The sequence below is a fragment of the Carcharodon carcharias genome, chromosome 21, assembly GCF_017639515.1.
Source record: "Carcharodon carcharias isolate sCarCar2 chromosome 21, sCarCar2.pri, whole genome shotgun sequence".
NCBI lineage: Eukaryota > Metazoa > Chordata > Chondrichthyes > Lamniformes > Lamnidae > Carcharodon > Carcharodon carcharias.
The window spans coordinates 55,162,063-55,182,988 of record NC_054487.1 but is presented as its reverse complement, the minus strand read 5'-3'; the positions used below and the strand labels follow the sequence as shown (position 1 = coordinate 55,182,988).

Sequence of the window (20,926 nt, the reverse complement as noted above, 5' to 3'; positions counted from 1 at the left end):
CTGTTTCACATTCACAATTAAATGAGATTTTAATTTGTGCTATTGACCTCTGTATGCTTCATTTCTTCTGCAGGTGCAGGGAGGGCCATTATGTAACGATGGACATCTGTCTCCTGAAACTTTATTGCAATGGCACAGAGTGTATGTTGTTGACCAAGGAAATAGCCCTGTCAGGGATTGAGTATGGAGCCTGCAGCCCTGGCATTTGGTGATGGTTCTTATTCAGTAGGCTAGTTGAAGGAGCGTTGGATCAAAGTGTCCTGGGTGTCCCTGCCTTCCTGGAGGTCATCCAGGTCAGTGTCCACACCCTCAGCGTTCTCCTCAGCGTGCTCGTCCTTGGACTCAGTACTGGATGCATCATCTGTTTCTTGTGCAACTGCATCAAGATCTTCTTCCTCCACTGGGTCCCCCCTTGCCAGTGCCAGATTGTGGACAGTGCAGCATGCAACCACTATCAGTGACACAAGCTCTGGGGGGTATTGCAGTGCACCCCCTGAATGGTCCAGGCATTGGAAGCACACCTTGAAAAGACCTATGATTCTCTCTACCACTGCCCTTGTGGAGGCATGGCTCCTATTGTACCGCTGCTCAGCTTCTGTTCTTGGATGGCGGAGAGGCATCATGAGCCACCTTCTGAGGGGATAGCCCTTGTCACCCAGCAGCCATCCATCCAATCGGGCTGGAGCACTGAAAAGCCTCAGCGCCTAGGAGTGTCTCATGTGAGATTGAACGGGGACATGATTGAGGTATATAAAGTTATGAGGGGCATCGATAGGTTAGACAAGAAGGAACTGTTCCCCTTGGTGGAGGGATCAATACCCAGGTTTAAGGTAAGGGGCAGGAGATTTAGAGGGGATGTGAGGAAGAATCTTTTCACCCAGAGGGTGGTGGGAATCTGCAACTTACTGCCTGAAAGGGTGGTAGAGGCAGAAACCCTCATAACATTTAAGAAGTATTTGGTTTGGTCACATGTGTGCATTTGATTGCAACCTGAATGCAGGGGAATCCAACAATCACTGCAAAGCCTCTGGCTTGCTTGGTCTGGCTTGCCTCATCCAAACAGTAATGAATGAAAGTCAATGTACGCCTGAACAGAGCTTCTGTTACCAGCTTGATGCAACTGTGGACAGCTGATTGGGACGCTCCACACAAATCCCTCACCGAACACTTGAAAGAGCCGGCAGCATAGAAGTTGAGGGCCGCTGTGTCCACCCACACAGTTGGAGCTGATCTCAAGCCCAATCTTCTGATAGATGGAGGACACTGTCTTCCTTGAGAGACAGAGCCTCCTCCAGCATTGCACCTCAAACATATTGAGGATAGCTGCATCGACATCTGAAAAGCCTGGAAGCAAGATAGTGACCTCTTCTGCGGCCCTTTCTGCCTTGGCCTTCTTCCTGGCCCTGCCCCCTCTTGTGCCTGTGCCTCTCCTCCCACAGGTCACTCCCCGGCACTGGGACACCTGGTCTCCTCTCCCTTCTGCCCCTCTCTTCCTCAGAGGAGGAGGTGCCTCCAGTGGAGACCACGATCCCCATTACTAGGGTAACAGGAGGCTGTCTGATGCCTGGAAGGGCCCATGTGGTCTGTATCCTCCAGGGGCCTGGGAGACAACAATGAGTCCTGAAATTAAGCCTAGAAATGTTCAGAATGCAGCTCTGAAGTGAGATGAAGCTGTACAGTTCACAGGAGTGACCAGCAGCAAGTTTGATCCAAACTCCTCATTACTCGCATTGACAATGTCACTGGCCCTTCTTATTCCACCCATGAATGAGCTTTTGCTAATTGTGGCCTGCCCGCCTGCCCATTTTGCCCATGCGACGGCCAAAAAATCACATGGGCTATGTAAAGTCGGAGACAATCGGTGTGTCAAGAGCCTTAACTGTCCTCTCAATTAATAGCAGGTGCGCTTCCATCTCCATCGTGTTCCCACCTAGTGCAATATCGCACGATGACATCAATATGCTCGGCCAAAATCATCACGCTTTATTTCACGATCAAGTGGGTTGGGCATGCATGTGCACGCCTACCAAGCAAAAAATCCTGCCCATTATTACACAAGATGTAGAATGCACTTAGATTTCTGACAGAGTCCGAAAAGTCAATGTTATATCAGTTGATATAACATTGGTAGTTGAAAGCACCACAGGCTTGAGGATTGCCCTTGGTTCATTGAAGACAATGGAGGTTGGATGTTTCTGACAATTAAGTCAGAGCAGCTAATTCCATGCAAAAGCAGGCTTCTTGCTTTTCTAGTTGAAGTTGTGGTCAAGACCCTATAGAGAAGATATAATGTACAAGTAAAAGAAATAACACCCACTTCTCTGCTGTGGTGAATTTTCTAGGCAGGGTTCTCCCTTTTTCTGGGTGAGATGGCTTTCTTCTGTCATCTTTATATCCCAGATGGACTGCCCCAGTCTGACTTGTGAACTAATAAGGTATTTCCTTTCACAAGCTAGTTTCTGTCATGTGACCACAGTATCAATGCTCCCACTGACACACAAATTGTTTGATGGGCTAAAAAATTTTCACACAACAGGGAATGTTTGATATAACCAACAACATTCCAGTTATAAATAGCCCCCAATTTCTAGCTCCATGAGGCCTGCAAGTATATCAGCTATTATCACTCTAAGTCTTTTTGATTGAAATGGAGTGAGGCAGTCATCAGCACCTGAGAATGCTGTTTTCATTTTAAGTGACTTCCCAGATACATACCCAGGCATGAGTCAGTCCATGCCTGTGAAAACACAAAACAAGGTCACCTGATCCCCAGGAGTCCATCTTGTCACATCCCATCCAGATCTGACTGAGTCACTTGATTCATCATGAGCTGAACATCATCAGCCTTTGAACATAAAAGCAAAGACCCCTGTTCAAAGTGGAGAGAAACAGTACACGTGTTTTGTGTGTTGACGAGGTTTTAGCCGATAATCTGGTTTTTCAAAACACATGCACAGTCACACCGGGGAGAAGCTGTGAAAATGCAGGGATTGTGGGGAGGGATTTAATTACTTATTAGGCAAGGAAATTCATATTCTCATATTCCATATTCCATGCTGATTTTTAAATGTAAAATATCCATCTTCTTTATAGGTTCACGGGCGTATGATGCGGCACAACAGAACTTACAACCCAGGTGAAATATCTTAATGATTATTCCTGTCAAATGCTTCACTCACCAAGAAAGTGATGTAATCTGGCAGAAAGCACCTCTGTAGCTATTCTTTTAACAGCCTCAACAATTTGAACACTGTACTTGCTGAAGCTTAGGCATACAGGTTTCATTATTTCAAATATTCCAGCTTCTGTTTTTAAAATTGTTTTAAATTTTCAAAGGTCAAGAGGACATTGGATAATTTCCTTCTCAACCCCAATGTCTAACCCATAGTGTCTCAATGGCTCCTTTAAGAATTTTTTTTTGTGGTCCTCAATTCTGCTAATAGGCCAGAATGGATTTATCTTTTTATACTTATGTAACCTGCTTGTTTAATGCAGAACTGGAGCATGAAGACAGCATTCCACATGGATCACTTGTGGAAAAGGACAAAATGTTTTCTTTTGGAAGAAGGAGCACTGGGTTATAATTGTACATCAAGATTCATCTGATTCTTGAAGGCCTATCAATGGACTTAAATATATTTCATTCAAGAAAAAACTGCACATATCTTGTAGGAAATTCTTCCCAATCCAAGTTTCAGACTGTCCTGAATGGCTTCTCTGAACCATGTATTAACCTGTCCATCTCTCACTTGTGTCTTTTGCCTCTATTGCCATCCTCCATTTTGTCATTCATCATCTCTGGTTCCTCTATCTACTGCCATCACTTTCCTTCTCTTATGTTCTCACTGTTTGCATATCTCCTTTACCTTTTCTATTTATTTGCCCTCGCCTTCATCCACTCTGATTTTTTTGTCTTGTAAATTTTCTTTCCTGATAATATGCTGCTCACTCAAGTATCCAAAGCACTGCTTCTACCAGCTTCCTATTGATAGGGACAATCATAAAGGAAAGCCAAATATGCACGTTATATTTTTCAGACCCCAGGATATTAAATAAGCACAAAAGATTCCCAAGAACAGTTCCAAGGATGAGAAACTTAAGTTACATCAATAGATTGGAGAAATTGGGAAAGTTTTTTTTGGAGAAAATAAAGTTGAGAGGAGGTTTGATAGACGTATTCACAATTGTGAGGTGTCTGGACAGAGTAGATAGGGAAAAACAGCTCCCATTGGTGGAGAAATCGAGAATGGGAGGGCATAGATTTAAGATAATTGGCAAAAGAAGCAATGGAGACATGAGGAGAAACTTTACATGCAGCAAGTGGTTAAGATATGGAATGTGCTGCCTGAGAGTGTGCAGGGGGCAGGTTCAATCGAGGCATTCAAGAAGGAATTGGATTATTATCTGAAAAGAAAGAATATGCAGGGTTACAGGAGAAGGCAGGGGAATGGCACTAGGTGTATTACTCATTCAAAGAACCTGTGCAGACATGGTGGGCCAAATGGCGTCCTTCTGTGTTGTAACAATACAATAAATAAGGAAGCAGCCCCAGGCACAGCAAGCAAGGATCTAAGTGTACCCTCTCCTTCTAGGGAATTGTTTAACATTAGTACAAACTGCTAACAAAAATATTTTCTGCAGTAACACTAAGTAAGCCATTCTGGAGAAATAAAGTACATCTGCTGTCACTAGTGGGAAAGGATATTTAAAATAGAAAAATAAACATCTTCAGAGAAACAAATTCCTTCACTGCAAAAGAAAGTCTAATCTTTATGGATTGACCCACTTATCAATAAGAGTTTTAAAAAAAAAGAATTTCATTTTACATTTTACATCTTAAACCTTCATTATCCAGTAATAGAATATCTTTTTGGAATAACATAAAAAGCTGGGTGGAGTAGAACCAATTACTTCTTCTTAACAAGTCCACTTTAATCACTCTTTAAAGTATAGTGACACTCGCACTAAAATGTTATACTGATTCCCCAGCTGTGCGTAGGTTAATTTTAAATCAAGTTTAATTTTCTCAATGACTGATACGAGAGAAAGCTTTTATGGGAATGACTGAGTCAGTCAATTGAGTTGTTTGAGTCTTGTGACTCTACAGTGTAAGATAGCTGTTGTCATTAGTCCAAAACCTCTTGGGTGGACTTGACATAGGACCTGAGCAGCTGATAAACCTCATCAGTCAGGTATGTTTTCTCTAAGTTGGTTCTCTGACAGGAATACTCTGACCTTTTTAAGGCACTATCTTGTGAAACTATAATATGCATTTCATCAAAGTCATTAGGAGTTCTAACTATATAAAAGTTTGCACAGCCTGTGAAACACCCTCTTGGGCTGTTCTGAGAGTGCAGCTGTGAATAAACCAAACTACTAGATAAAAGTTCATTTCTAGCTTCTTCACATAGGATATATGAAGATTACTGATTGGCAATAAATAAAAAAATGCTGTAAGTGGAAAGGCCACAGACAAAACATTACATCAGCAATACTTCACCGCTATCTGAAAGCTCAGTGCCTTCACTAAAGCATATGGGATCTTTGGATTATATAAATAAAAGCAGAGTACAAAAGCAAAAATGTGTTACAATTTTAATCTTTCTAGTTTATTTATGTTTTAATTTAAGTATAAATTGTTAACGTTATCTAATGTAATCATTGTGGTGGGCATGCTGAGGTTAATCAGAGTTTAAGAGGGGGTATAACAGAGTAGTGTTATATACAGTAGTGTTTTATACAGCAAAAAACACGAACATGACAAGTAATGAGTTGTAGTCCAGGTCATATGGGACGGCAGCCTGTGAAAACAGCTCTTCCTCTCCTTTCCCTTTTCTTTTCAGTGCCTTACATTTTCATGACTTATAGAGTCACAGAGTCATAGAGGTCTATAGCACAGGAAAAGACCCTTTGGCCCATCAAGTCTGCTCCAGTCAAACAAGTATCTAACTATTCAAATCCCATTTTCCAGCGCAAGTCCTATAGCCTTGTATGCCATGGCATTGCAAGTCCACATCCAAATACTTATTAACTGTTATGAGGGTTTCTGCCTCTACCACCCTTTCAGGCAGTGAGTTCCAGATTTCCACCACCCTGAGTGAAAAAATTCTTCCTCACATTCCTTCTAAATTCCCTGACCCTTACATTAAATCTATGCCCCCTGGTTATTGATCCCTCCACCAAGGGAAAAAGTTCCTTCCTGTCTAACCTATCTATGTCCCTCATAATTTTATACACCTCAATCATGCGCCTCCTCAATCTCCTCTGCTCCAGGAAAAATAACCCCAGTCTATCCAATCTCTCCTCATAACTAAAACTCTCCAGCCCAGGCAACATCCTGGTAAATCTCCTCTGCACTCTCTCTAGTGCAATCACATCCTTCCTATAATGCGGATTCCAGAACTGCACACAATACTATAGCTGTGGCCTAACCAACATTTTATAAAGTTCCAGCATAACCTCCCTGCTCTTATATTCTGTGCCTCAGCTAATAAAGGCAAGTATCCCATATGCCTTCTTAATTACTTTATCTACCTGTCCCACTACCTTAAGGGACTGGTGGACATGCACACTAAGGTACCTCTGATCCTCGGTGCTTCACAGGTCCTACCATTCATCATGTATTCCCGTGCCTTGTTTGTCCTGCCCAAGAGCATCACCTCACACTTATCCAGATTAAATTCCATTTGCCACTGACCAGCCCGTCTATATCCTCCTGTAATCTCATGCTATCCTCCTGACTATTTACCACTCCGCCAATTTCCGTGTCATTCACGAACTTACTGATCAACCCTCCTTCATTCAAGTCTAAATTGTTTATATATACGACACACAGCCAGGGACCCAACACCGATCCCTGTGGAGCCCCACTGGACACAGGCATCCAGTCACAAAAACATCCCTTGACCATCACCCTCTGCTTCCTGCCACTCAGCCAATTCTGGATCCAATTTGCCAAATTGCCTTGGATCCCATGGGCTCTTACCTTCGTTATCAGTCTCCCATGCAGGACCTTATTAAAAGCCTTGCTGAAGTCCAAGTAGACTACAACAAATGCATTGCCCTCATCTACACACCTGGTCACCTCTTCAAAAGATTCAAACAAGTTGGTCAGATGTGACCTCCCCTTAACAAAACCATGCTGACTGTCCTTGATTAATCCTTGCCTCTCCAAGTGTAGGTTAATTCTGTCCCTCAGAATTGTTTCCAATAGTTTCCGAACCACTGAGGTTAGACTGACTGTAGTTCCCTGGTTTATCCCTTCCTCCCTTCTTGAATAACAGTACCACATTGGCTGTCCTCCAGTCCTCTGGCATCTCTCCTGTGGCCAGAGAGGTATTTAAAATTATTGCCACTGACCCTGCTACCTCCTCCCTTGCACCTGCTACCTCACCCAACAGCCTGGGATACATTTCATCCAGGCCTGGAGATTTATCTACTCTTAAGCCTGCCAGACCACTTAGAACCTCCTCCCTTTCAATGCTAATTTCTTCAATTATATCACAGTCCTTTTGCCTGATTTCCATATCCATGTCATCCCTCTCACTTGTGAACACCAACACAAAGTATTCATTTAGAACCCCACCTATATCTTCTTGCTCCACACACACATTACCATGGTCCTTAATGGGCCCTACTCTTGCCCTAGTTATCCTCTTACTCTTAAGGTACTCATAAAATAACTTTGGATTTTCCTTTATTTTACCTGCCAATGTTTTTTTATGCCCCTTTTTGCTCTCCTAATTTCCTTTTTAAGTTCCCCCTACACACTCTATATTCCTCCCAGTTTCTGCCATAAGCCTCCATTTTTCTCTTTATCCAATCCAATATATCCCTCGACATCCAGGGTTCCCTGGATTTGTTGGTCCAACTCTTTGTCTTTACTGGAATATGTTGGCCCTGTGCTCTCCCTAATTCCTTCTTGAATGAGCCCCACTGCTCTTATGCAGATTTACCTAAAAGTAGCTGCTCCCAGTCCACTCAGGCCAAATCATATCTGATCTTATTAAAATCGGCCTTCCCCCAATTTAGAACTCTGATTTCTGGCCCATCCTTGTCCTCTTCCGTAACAACCTTGAATCTAACGGAGTTATGATCACTATCTGCAAAACGCTCCCCCACTGATACCTCTACCACTTGCCTGGCTTCATTCTCTAAAATTAAGTCCGGGGCCACCCCCTCTCTTATAGGACCTTCTATGTACTGGCTTAAAAAGCTCTCCTGGATGCACTTTAAGAATTCCGCTTCCTCTAAACCTATTACACTATGACTAACCCAGTTAATGTTGGAATCCCCCACTATTACTACCCTATTATTTTTACACTTCTCTGAAATTTGCCTACATATCTGGTCTTATATTTCTCTCTGATTGTTTGGGGGCCTATAGTACACTCCCAGCAATGTGATTGTTCCTTTTTTGTTTTTAAGTTCTACCCATATGACTTCATTTGAGGACCCTTCAAATATGTCATCCCTCCTTACTGCTGTAATTGATTCCTTGATCAATATTGCGATACCCCCTCCTCTTTTAACTCCTTCCCTGTCTTGCCTGAAGACCCTATATCCTGGAATATTGAGCTGCCAATCCTGCCGCTCTCTCAACCATGTCTCTGTGACAGCAATGACATCATACTTCCATGTGTTAATTTGTGCCCTCAACTCATCTGCCTTATTTGTCAGACGCCTTGCATTAAAATAAATACCATCCAACCTTGCCAAACTCCATTGTTACTTAACTGGCCCATAATTTCTATGCCTTCCAGGCTCACTTTCTCTCTCTTCTAATTATGGCTGTGCATTTCCCTCTGCTGAACCTCCTCTCAGGATCCCATCCCTCTGCCAAATTAGGTTAAACCCTCCCCAACAGCACTAACAAACCTCCCCGCAAGGATGTTGGTCCCATTCCGGCTCAGGTGCAACCTATCCACCTTGTACAGGTCCAACCACCCCCAGAAATGGTCTCAATGTCCCAGAAATCTAAAGCCCTCCCTTCTGCACCATCTCTCCAGCCACACATTCATCTGGACTAACCTTCTATTTCTGTACTCACTAGCGCGTGGCACCAGAAGTGATCCAGAGATTACTACCTTTGAGATCCTGTTTTTTAACCTGTTTTTTAGTTTTACTTCTCAAAGTACTCAGGAGTGTTATCATGGTTCTACCCTTAGGAATTTCTCTTCGCTACCTAGTGCGCTGAAGTTTCTTACATTATACCGTTTCAGGGGTGTACTTGCATGGATTAGTGACAGGGTCTTATTGCCCTATAAAGATTTCCTTTATTAAAAGATAGTACACCACGTTATTTGTCTAAACCGTGGGGTAAAAGCCTGCCTAAATGTTATTCACCTTCCAATAGCTTCCTGATCCTTTGCACATACATTGGGCCGTAACTTCCAACTAGCGTTGAAAAGTGCTGGCCCTTGGGAATTAGAAGAAATATATGCACACTGATCTGGTCTTGAAAATTACACTGGCCCTTCCAGTCACTGGTGCTGCTTGGGGCCTGCATCGAAAGACTCCCCACAGGCCCCAGCAAAGTGCAGCTCCGATGGATTCAAGGAGGTCACGCCCCTTTTTTTACAACACTACCTGTTGTAAAGCAGGTAAATTTAAAGCGCCAGAGAAATTGACAAGTCAGGGAGAAGTAAGTGGATAAGTGGGGTGGGGGATGGGGCTGGAGATCAGAGGTCTGGGGATGTGGGGGTTGGGAGGAGTCAGTCGGAAGTCTGCAATGTCGAGATGGGGGTTGGAGTTCTGGGGGACTCTGAGGTCCAGGTGTGGAGGGGGGGGTCAGAAATCCATGGGAAGTGGTGCGGGTGTCTGATGTCCAGGGGGTGGTGGGGTGGTGTTGGAGGTCCAGGGAGGGTGGGGGCAGTCTGAGGTCAGAGGGTGGTCGGTCAGACATCCATGGTGTGGGGTGGGGGCTGGAGATCAGAGGTCTGGGGGTGTAGTTGTGGGGAGGGTCGGTCGGCGGTCTGAAAGGTGGAGATGTGGGGCTAGAGGCCTGGGGGGCTCCGAGATCAGGAGGGAGGTCGGTCAGAAGTCCAGGGGGCTTGAAGTTGTTGGGGGGGTTAGAAGTCTGTGGGGAGTGCGGCAGGGGGTCCAAGGTCCGGGGTGTGGGGGTCAGAGGTCCAAGGAGGGTAAAAGGGGTCCAAATTCGGGGAAGGGAGGTCAGTCAGAGGACAAGAGGGTGGGGGCAGGGGGTATCAGATGTCCATTGGGAGTGGTGGTGGGGGTTGGAGGTCGGGGCTGGTGGGGTCAGAATTCAGGTGTGGATAGATGGGTGCGGCTATCAGAGGTTGGGGGGATTTCAGAGATTGGGGGCATGGGGGCTGTCAGAGTTTGGGGTGGGGGGGTCAGAGGTCGGGGGGTTGGGGGGTCAGAGGTCGGGGCTGTGGGTGTTGGGGAGATGGGTGTGTGTAGGGTTGGGGTGTTTAGGGTTCCATGGGTAGGGGTTCAATTGTGGGGCATTGGAGTTGTGGGGTTTGGGGGGGGTCAGGGTATAGGGATTGAAGGGTTCCAGGGAGGCAAGGATCTGGGGGCATTGGCGTTCAGGGGGGGTAGGGAAAGTCCCGTGGGGGTGTGGGTGAGGGTCGGGTCGGATTGGGGGTGTGGGGGAAGTCCCGTACCTTCAACCTGGGTCTTTAGTTACCCAGAAGTTAGAAGAGGTTTTAATTCTTCTGATTTTTTCTGAGTCACTATTGGCGTAACCCTGACGGAACCATGCAAAGTTTGCGATTTATGCTGCATTTTCGGATTGTTCCCAGTGCAGGGCAATTGTTCAGAGGAAGTGTGCATTTCTGGGCAATTGTCATGCAAACACTTACATGGGAGCTTCCAAGAGGAATTCCCCAGTGCACTTTTTGGGTTCCCCCCACCAAACCCAACACTGGGGAGTTCAGAGGTTACAGCTCATTCTGTCCTTGATCAACCAGGCCTTTACATCTTCTTTCTGTAAACTCATCTCAATTGTTCCCCTGATCATCTTCATCCTCCCAAGAAACATTCCATCTCAGTCTTCAAAGCTAACTTGCAGAAGTTCCATTAATTGTATCTTATTCTATTAACAATTATTTATGCCTGTAGCTGTCCGTGAGGCCTTTTAACAAGCTGTTCATTATGATATCCAGTCTAAGTGGTCTAATTCCTTATCAAACTGCTGAACCACAGGGCTGTTCACTAGAGTAACTTGTCTTCTACTCCCAGACACTAATTAACTATTGTATTTCAGCAAGCACCTTAATTAGTCAAAATTAAATTAAATTAATAAGACAGCTTTGTGGTACACTTATTTGTTTGTGGCATGCTTATTGATTTCTATCCAGTTGCTCCCCCACTACTGCAGAGGCTTCATCCGACCGCAATCCCTTTTCAGGCTAGCTACAGCTGTCACCTAAGAATAATAATTTCACTGGCTTTTTCTAGAGAAACAAAACCTTAAACAGTTACCAGTAAAATGAAACTTACAAAACTAAACTATTCAGATATGTGTGTGCGTATCTGGTAAAAGGTCACAGGCCTAAAAGTTAACTCTTGTTTTTCTCCTCACAGATACTGTCTGACCTGCTGAGTACATCCAGCACTTTTATTTTTGATTCAGATTTCCATCATCCGCAGTGTGCTTCCAGTGGTTGAAAGGTCAGAGGGAGCAGGTTTAAAGTGATTGGCAAAAGAACCAGAGAGAACATGAGGAAAAATTTTTTTATGTAGTGAGTGGTTAGGATTTGGAATGCATGGCTGATAGGATGATGAATACAGGTTCAATCACAGGCTTCAAGAGGGAGTTAGATAAATACTTGGAGGAAAAATGGAGGGACATGGGGAAAGAACAGGAGAGTGGGACTAACTAGACTGGTCTTCAAACTAATGCAGACCCGATGGGTCAAATTGCCTCCTTCTATGGTGCACAATTCTCTGGATCTATGACTCTCCAAATGGCTAGGCAGAAATAAATATCTTTAGGCTTATAATGAATTTCATGATGCCAAACGATGTCTGAATATCCAGAATTTACATTTCTGCTGAGGTTATGGCTTCTAATAATTTGTTTTGGTGACAAACCATTTCATTCTTTTGTGCTCCACTGGAACTGATACAATTTATGGGATTTCATCTATCTGCCCCAAAAAACAATCATACATTCAAATGGCAGACAGGTAAAAATTGTTGGGCAGTTTCATACAGTTAATTAGGAAAAGTAATGTAGCTTATAATACCATATCCAGCCAAGTCTTTGAGGTGATGTGATTTACATTCTTAAAACACTGAAGGTGTTAGGTTTTTGTCTGGATGCATAGGTTACTTGAGCTTGGGGGGAGTAGGGGAAAGGTTTAAAACACAAAAACTTAGATGACTGCAAGTATTTATTTTCAAAGGGAGTTGACGTCTGGGGCAGATAAACCTAAAACAGCGCTAAGTATGGATTCACTTCAAATGGAAGCTAAATGTTTTGCTGAGAGTTAAGTCAATGTCCAGGTGTAGAAGATAGGTAAGAGATCAATGTAATTATTTCTACAAATCACTGTAGTCTCTTGCACTTTGCCTGATTGCCATCAGTATTAGCAAGAAATCTCCCAGAGCATGTTCCTAAATAGGACTAAGGTTTCTTTCCTCTGCTTTTTTTTGCTTCTCCCAGGAAACAGGGTGTTGGGGGAGGAAGACGATGCTACATATGGTATTAATGGGACAAGTTTGATGGGCTAGTTGACCTTCTCCTGTCTTTTTCTTAAGTTCACATGAATTTAAAGATGTGTACATTCTTCTCTATGGGCACACACCCGACCTGCACGAGCATACAATAACACACGTTGATGTAGGGAAGCGCCCCGACATCAACGCGCAGTTGTGCGATATTTCAATTGGTGCGCACGCGCCGGAGTCGGCAGCATGCCCACCAACAATTAAAAGGCCTGTTAAGGCCATTAAACAGATAACTGAAAGAAAGTTTTTACTGCCTGTTGGCAGGCAGGCGAAAAGGCCAAATGGCCTTTGCACTTTTCAGGAAACCTTATTCACAGGCGGGATGAGGTTTCCAAGAGCAATTAAAAATTAAATAAAAATTTTAAAATGTAATTATTAACATGTCCCTGGTCACATGACAAAATCACATGAGGGGACATGTTTTATAACATTTTTCATTTCTTTATTTTTTTTTAACTCTTCATCTCCCTGAGGCAGATCTGTACCTCAGGGAGATTATCAAACGTGCACTCGCGCACATGCATGGAGTTTGCACTCACCCAGCTCACCCTCTTCCCCCTGGCCGCACAGGCAGCACTGAGCGCTGCTGCTCCAGTTTCACGCTGGGTGGTCCTGAATTGGCCCACCAGCCTGAAATCACAGGCGGCAGTCGGCCTCCTGACCGCCCCCACCGAGCCCGCCCAACCAGGGCAAAATTCTGCCCTATGAGATATAAGCTTCTTAGAGATGGCACTTTCTTCTTTTAGAGATATTATTACTGTATGCATAATTGCTAATTTCTATTTGTACAAATCTTTCCCCCCAAGCAAAATTGATGTTTTTGATAGCCTTTGAATCAAAAGAAAGAACTGTCCACAAAAAGAGAAATGATAGTCAATCTTCAGTCACCCACTCAATAATTATTCAAGAATGTATGTAAACCAGTCACACTTTTAGCAAGCTACTCGCTGTGAAATCTACTGAAACTTAACAAACAGTCACACGTAGATTTGGTATGTTTTCCCTTTAGTAAAGATCAACAAAAGCAATTATTTATGACACAGTTTTTGTTTATAAGCAAGACCGATCTTTCTTGGCAGGTAGGCAATCTCTTTAATGTGGAAAAAAAATCATCAAAAGGAATTAATTATCCTCTTTTGGGGAGCAACCATTCTTGGGAGAAGTAATCTTTTCTGCAAGGAACAGTCCTCCCACAATTAGAATAAGTTGATTTTGGCAGGAAGCTATTCAACAACATGAAGGACAGTGACAGAAAATAGGGTAACAGAGAGGGTTGATGAGGGTAATGCTGTTGATGTGGTGTACATGGGCTTCCAAAAGGCATTTGATACAGTGTCGCACAACAGATTTGTGAGAAAAGTTGTAGCTCATGGAATAAAAGGGACAGTAGCAATGTGGATTCAAAATTGGCTGAGTAATAGGAAACATTGTGCAATGGTTTATGGATTTTTTTTGGGCTGGAGGAAGGTTTGTAGTGGAGTTCCCCAGGAGTCAGTATTAAGACATAAAAACAAAAAACTGCGGATGCTGGAAATCCAAAACAAAAACAGAATGACCTGGAAAAACTCAGCGGGTCTGGCAGCATCGGTAGAGAAGAAAAGAGTTGACGTTTCAAGTCCTCAAGACCCTTCAACAGAACATTCTGTTCTGCAGACCTGCTGAGTTTTTCCAGGTCATTCTGTTTTTGTGTCAGTATTAAAACATTTGCTTTTCCTGATATAAATGATCTAGATTGTGGTATGCAGGGGACAATTTCAAAGTTTTTGGATGATACAAAACTTGGAAGCATTGTAAACTGTAAGGAGGACAGTGTAGAACTTCAAAGGGTATAGACAAGTTGGTGGAGTGGGCTGATAGGTGGCAGATGAAGCTCAATGCGGAGAATTGTGAGGTGATTCATTTCAGTAGGAAGAATATGGAGACGATATAAAATAAGAGGTACAACTCTAAAGGGCGTGCAGGAGCAAAGAAACCTGGACGTATATGTACACAAGTCAGTAATGGTGGCAGGACAGGTTGAGAGAGCAGTTAATAAAGCGTACAGTCTCCTAAGCTTAATTAATAGGGGCATAGAGCACAAGAACAAGGAGATTATGCTGAATTTGCATAGGACATTAGTTAGACCTCAGCTGAAGTATTGTGTACATTTCTGGGTGCCACACTTTAGGAAGGATGTGAATGCATTGGAGAGAGTGCAGAAGAGGTTTACAAAAATGGTTCCAGGGATGAGAAACTTCAGTTATGAAGATAGATTGGAGAAGTTGGGACTGTTCTCCTTGGAGAGGAGAAGGCTATGAGGAGGTTTGATAGAGGTTTTCAAGATCATGACAGGGCTGGACAAAGTAGATGGGAAGAAACTGTTCCCGCTCATAAAAGGATCAAGAACTAGATGGTACAGATTTAAAATGATTTGCAAAAGAAACAAATGCGACGTGAGAAAAATCTTTTTGCACAGCAAGTGATCCAGGTCTGGAATGCACTGGCTGGAAGTGTGGTGGAGGCAGGTTCCACTGAGGCATTCAAGAGGGCATTAGATGATTATTGAAATAAAAACAACGTGCAGGGTTATGGGGGAGAAGACAGGAGAATGGCACTGAGTTATAATGCTCATTCGGAGAGCTGGTGCAGACACAATGGGCCGAATGGCCTCCTTCCACACTGTAATTCTGTGAAGTTTAGTTTGCAACCTAGAAGATTAAAGTCAGCTAAAAAGATGAGTGCTTTGACAATAGCAGTGCAGATGTTATCAGTAACTATAATTTAGCAGAGATCCATGGATTTTGAAAACAAACTTATGTTAACTTCTCTTCTAGGCGGATTAAACAAGCAAATTCACAACTGAATACATTATAGTTGAAAGATCAACATATATAATTTCAAGAATTATTTTAATTGAGCATTTGACAATCTCAGTTAATGCATTAAATAGAAAATAACTACAGTACACAGAACACCTTGTAAAATATTTGACCAGAACAACATGAATCACATGTTGAAAACCACCTGAATGGTCATTATCAGTAACTACCATTATCCATTTTGTGCAATTTTACATGTCCAAATTGCATTCCAACTGGCTTCAGACTAAACTTATAAAATTATTTGACACAGCAACGTCTGAACTCTCATTAAAGTACTCTAATGTGGCGCCTACATTAATTGGCAAAAGTGAGACAGGCACGAAACAACTTAGGAGAGAAACAACAGTAGACAGAACCGTTTATGAACCTTCAAACTGTTACTAAATTGATAGTTGGGTTTTAGAAAAAAAATGCATGTTAAACCATAAATGAAATGCAGAAGCAAATAATATAAATGAGAATGGATTGGCCAACGTTTGCAAAATCTGGTAATTTGTGTTACTAGATGAATAACTGTACCATTCAGAAAATAAACACTTGGCTCACTAATGGCTGTACACACTTTGGGATCTTTTTAACTTTCAGCATTGCTGTAAAACAAACAATATCAGAAAGACCGCTGGTTATACACCCTGCCCATTTTCCCTTGACTGAGATCAATGGGGATCATTTTAACTTTCAGCAGTAGTGTAAAATGGGCAATAGTGGATCAACTACCCATTTTACAAAACAAAAACAGAATTACCTGGAAAAACTCAGCAGGTCTGGCAGCATCGGCGGAGAAGAAAAGAGTTGACGTTTCGAGTCCTCATGACCCTTCGACAGAACCCATCCCCACCCCATTTCTGTTTCCCCCTTCTTTTTTTTTCCCAATAAATTATAAAGATTTTCCTTTTCCCACCTATTTCCATTATATAAAAAAAAAACCCACTAGAGCTATACCTTGAGTGCCCTACCATCCATTCTTAATTAGCACATTCGTTTAGATAATATCACCAACTTTAACTTTAACACCTATGTGTTCTATTGTACTATTGTCGTTGACATCTTTTGATGATCTGCTTCTATCACTGCTTGTTTGTCCCTACAACCACACCAACCCCCTCCACCTCTCTGTCTCTCTATCTCTCCACCCCCCACACACACACCTTAAACCAGCTTATATTTCAGCTCTTTCCTGGACTCGAACTCAAGTTCTGTTGAAGGGTCATGAGGACTCGAAACGTCAACTCTTTTCTTCTCCGCCGATGCTGCCAGACCTGCTGAGTTTTTCCAGGTAATTCTGTTTTTGTTTTGGATTTCCAGCATCCGCAGTTTTTTTGTTTTTATTAATTTAAAGGAATATTGGCAGGAGTGGGGATAGGGTGTAGCAGGTGGCCAGTCTGCTATCACCCATTTTGCACCATGGCTACAAAGTTAAATTATTCCCTTTTAAAAGGTGCAAAATAAACTGAACATGTTTCTACTCCCCCACCACCCTCCTCCAACAGTTCTTTACCTCAACCTCAGCACAAGCCACCATTTACTGCACAGTGCCCACTTTTATCACTTCACACACTGCACATACTGATAGCCTCACTAAAATGATCAAATTAGTGGACATTGATGCAAAATTATGGAAGGTTTAAAATATGCATCTATGCCCAGTAGGTACTGGGACAAATTTGTCCAAACTCATTTTGCACCAAAGACATCGTCCCTTCCACTTTCAGCACTTTGAAGGGGCTGTTCCTTCCACTGCACCCTGGTCCATTCTTCCATCCCCTTCTCCCATTCCCACGTTACCTTTCCATGCAAATGCAGGAGATGCAACACCTTCTCTTTCACTTACACCCTTCCCAACATCCCGGGCCCCAAACCTTCCATCCAGGTGAAACTTGCACTTCTTTTAATTTTGTATATTTTATTCGTTGCTCACAACATGATCTCCTCTACACTGGGGAGACCAAATGAAGATTGAGTAATCGCTTTGTTGAACACCATGAGTCAGTGCATAAATACGACCTTGAGCTTCTGTTGCCATTTTAACTCTCGGTTGCACTCTCGCTCTGACCTCGGCCTCCTAAACTGTTGGAATAAATTTCAATGGTAACCCAAAGAACAACTTTTTGTCTTTTGATTGGGGATTTTACAGCCTTCCAGACTCCACATCGAATTTAACAATTTCAGATTGTAATCACTGCTCTCAGTTTTTATTAATCATCAGGTACTGATACGGATTCCGCTGTTGCCATTAGATCTACCTTTCGTTTCTTTACTTGTCTCATGCACCCCCTTTTGCCTTGCACTGTCACCCCTTTGGTTTTTTAAGCATTCCTACCATCCACTTTATCAGGGATCTTCATGTTATTCCTTCTTCCCCACCCCGCTTTCATTCCCTCTCTACTTGCAAAACCCATGTTGAATCTATAACATTTTCCAGTTTTGATAAAAGGTCACCAAACCAAAATATGAACTGCTTTTCTCTCTACAGAGGGAAGGAAATCTGTCGTCCTTACCTGGTCTGGCCTACACGTGACTCCAGACCCACAGTAATGTGGTTGACTCTTAAATGCCCTCTGAAATGGCCGAGCAAACCACTCAGTTGTAACAAACCGCGACAAAGTCACAAAAAAAGGAATGAAACCAGATGGATCACCCAGCATCGACCTAGGAACCGGAAACGACAAAGGCAATCTCAGCCCTGTCGACCCTGCAAAGTCCTCCTTACTAACATCTGGGGGCTAGTGTCAAAATTGGGATAGCTGTCTCACAGATTAGTCAAGGAACAGCCTGACATAGTCATCCTCACGGAATCATAACTTATAGATAATGTCCCAGTCACCACCATCAGCATCCCTGGGTGGGTCCTGTTCCACCACAGGACAGTGGTATACAGTCAGGAGGGAGTTGTCTTGGGAGTCCTCAACATCAACTCCGGACCCCATGAAGTCTCATGGCATCAGGTCAAACATGGGAAAAGAAACCTCCTGCTGATTACCATGCACCGCCCTCTCTCAGTTGATGAATCAGTGCTCCTCCATGTTGAACACCACTTGGAGGAAGCACTGAGGGTGGCAAGCGCACAGAAGGTACTCTGGGTGGGGGACTTCAATATCCATCACCAAGAGTGGCTCAGTAGCACCACTACTGACTGAGCTGACCGAGTTCTAAATGACATAGCTGGCAGGTGGTGAGGGAACTAACAAGAGGAAAAAATACACTTGACCTCATCCTCACCAACCTGCCTGCCACAGATGCATCTGTCCATGACAGTATCAGTAGGAGTGACCATCGCACAGTTACTGTGGAGACAAAGTCCCACCTTCACATTGAGGATACCCTCCATCGTGTTGTGTAGCACTACCACCATGCTAAATGGGATAGATTTCGAACAGATCTAGCAACTCAAGACTGTGCATCCATGAGGTGCTGTGGGCCATCAGCAGCAGCAGAATCGTACTTGAACACAATCTGTAACCTCATGGCCTGGCATATCCCCCAATCTGCCATTACCATCAAGTCAGGGGATCAACCCTGGTTCAATGAAGAGGGCATGCCAGGAGCAACACCATCGTCAATGATGGAGGAGCCTAGCACAAGAGTACAAAAGACAAGGCTGAAGCATTTTCTACAATCTTCAGCCAGAAGTGCCGATCCACCTCGGCATTCTCCGGAGGCCCCAGCATCACAGATGCCAGTCTTCAGCCAATTTGATTCACTCCACAGGATCTCAAGAAATGGTTGAAGGCACTGGATACTGCAAAGGCTATGGGCCCTTACAACATTCTGGCAATGGTACTGAAGGCTTGTGCTCCAGAACTTGCCACCCCCCTAGCCAAGCTGCTCAAGTACAGCTACAACACTGACATCTACCCGGCTATGTGGAAAATTGCCCAGATATGTCCTGTACACAAAAAGCAGGACAAACCCAACCCAGCCAATTACCACCCCATCAGTCTATACTTGATCATCATTAAAGTAATGGAAGGGGTCATCAACAGTGTTATCAAGCGGCACTTACTTAGCAATAACTTGCTCACTGATGCCCATTTTGGGTTCTGCCAGGGCCTATCAGCTCCTGACATCATTACAGCATTGGTTTGAACAAGGACAAAAAAGCTGAACTCCTAAGGTGAGGTGAGAGTGACTGCCCTTGACATCAAGGCAGCATTTGACCGAGTGTGGCATCAAGGAGCCCTAGCAAAACTGGAGTCAATAGGAATCAGGGGTATAACTCTACACTGGTTGGAGTCATACCTAGCACAAAGGAAGTTGGTTGTGGTTGTTGGAGGTCAGTCATCTCAGTTCCAGGACATCACTGCAGGAGTTCCTTAGGGTAGCGTCCTTGGTCCAACCATCTTCAGCTGCTTCATCAATGACCTTCCTTCCATCATAAGGTCAGAAGTGGGAATACTTGCAGATGATTGCACAATGCTCAGCGCCATTTGCGATTCCTCAGATACTGATGCAGTCCATGTCCAAATGCAGCAAGACCTGGACAATATCCAGGCTTGGGCTGACAAGTGGCAAGTAACATTCATGCCACACTAGTGCCAGGCAATGACCATCTCCAACAAGAGACAATCTAACCATTGCCCCTTATGTTCAATGGCATTACCATCACTAAATCCCTTACTATCAATATCCTGGGGGCTTAGCCATATAAATACTGTGGCTACAAGAGCAGGTCAGAGGCTTGGAATCACCTCCTGACTCCTCAAAGCCTGTCCACCATCTACAAGGCACAAGTAGGAGTGTGATGGAATGCTCCCCACTTGCCTGGATGAGTGCAGCTCCAACAACACTCAAGAAGCTTGACACCATCCAGGACAAAGCAGCCTGTTTGATTGGCACCCTATCCACAAACATTCACTCCCTCCACCACCGACACACAGTGGCAGCAGTGTGTACCATCTACAAGATGCACTGCAGGAATTCACCAAGGTTCCTTCGACAGCACCTTCTAAACCCATGACCACTACCAGCTAGAAGGACATGGCAGCAGATAGATGGGAACACCACCGCCTGGAAGTTCCCCTCCAATTTACTCACCATCCTGACTTGAAAATATATTGATGTTCCTTCACTGTTGCTGGGTCAAAATCCTGGAACTCCTTTCCTAACAGCACTGTGGGTGTACCTACACCACATGGACTGCAGCAGTCCAAGAAGGCAACTCATCACCACCTTCTCAAGGGGAACTAGGGATGGGCAATAAATGGTGTCCTGGCCAGCAAAGCCCACATCTCGTGAATGATTTTTTTAAAAATGCTGCCTGACCTGCTGAGCATTTACATGCATTTTCTATTTTTATTTCATATTACTTCGATATGTTTTAATCAGTGGAAAAGGGTGGTTTTTATCCTATCAATCTGGATTTGACT

The 20,926-nt window shown here is 43.7% G+C and overlaps 1 long non-coding RNA gene across 2 annotated transcripts in view; it reads left to right on the top strand.

Moving 5' to 3' along the window:
- LOC121293099 overlaps positions 1-20,926 on the top strand; it is a 54,496-nt gene that overhangs the window by 10,473 nt on the left and 23,097 nt on the right. For both annotated transcript variants that reach the window (XR_005946441.1, XR_005946442.1), the window contains exon 2: positions 3,094-3,136. This is a non-coding gene — a long non-coding RNA (uncharacterized LOC121293099). The remainder of the gene's footprint in view (positions 1-3,093; positions 3,137-20,926) is intronic.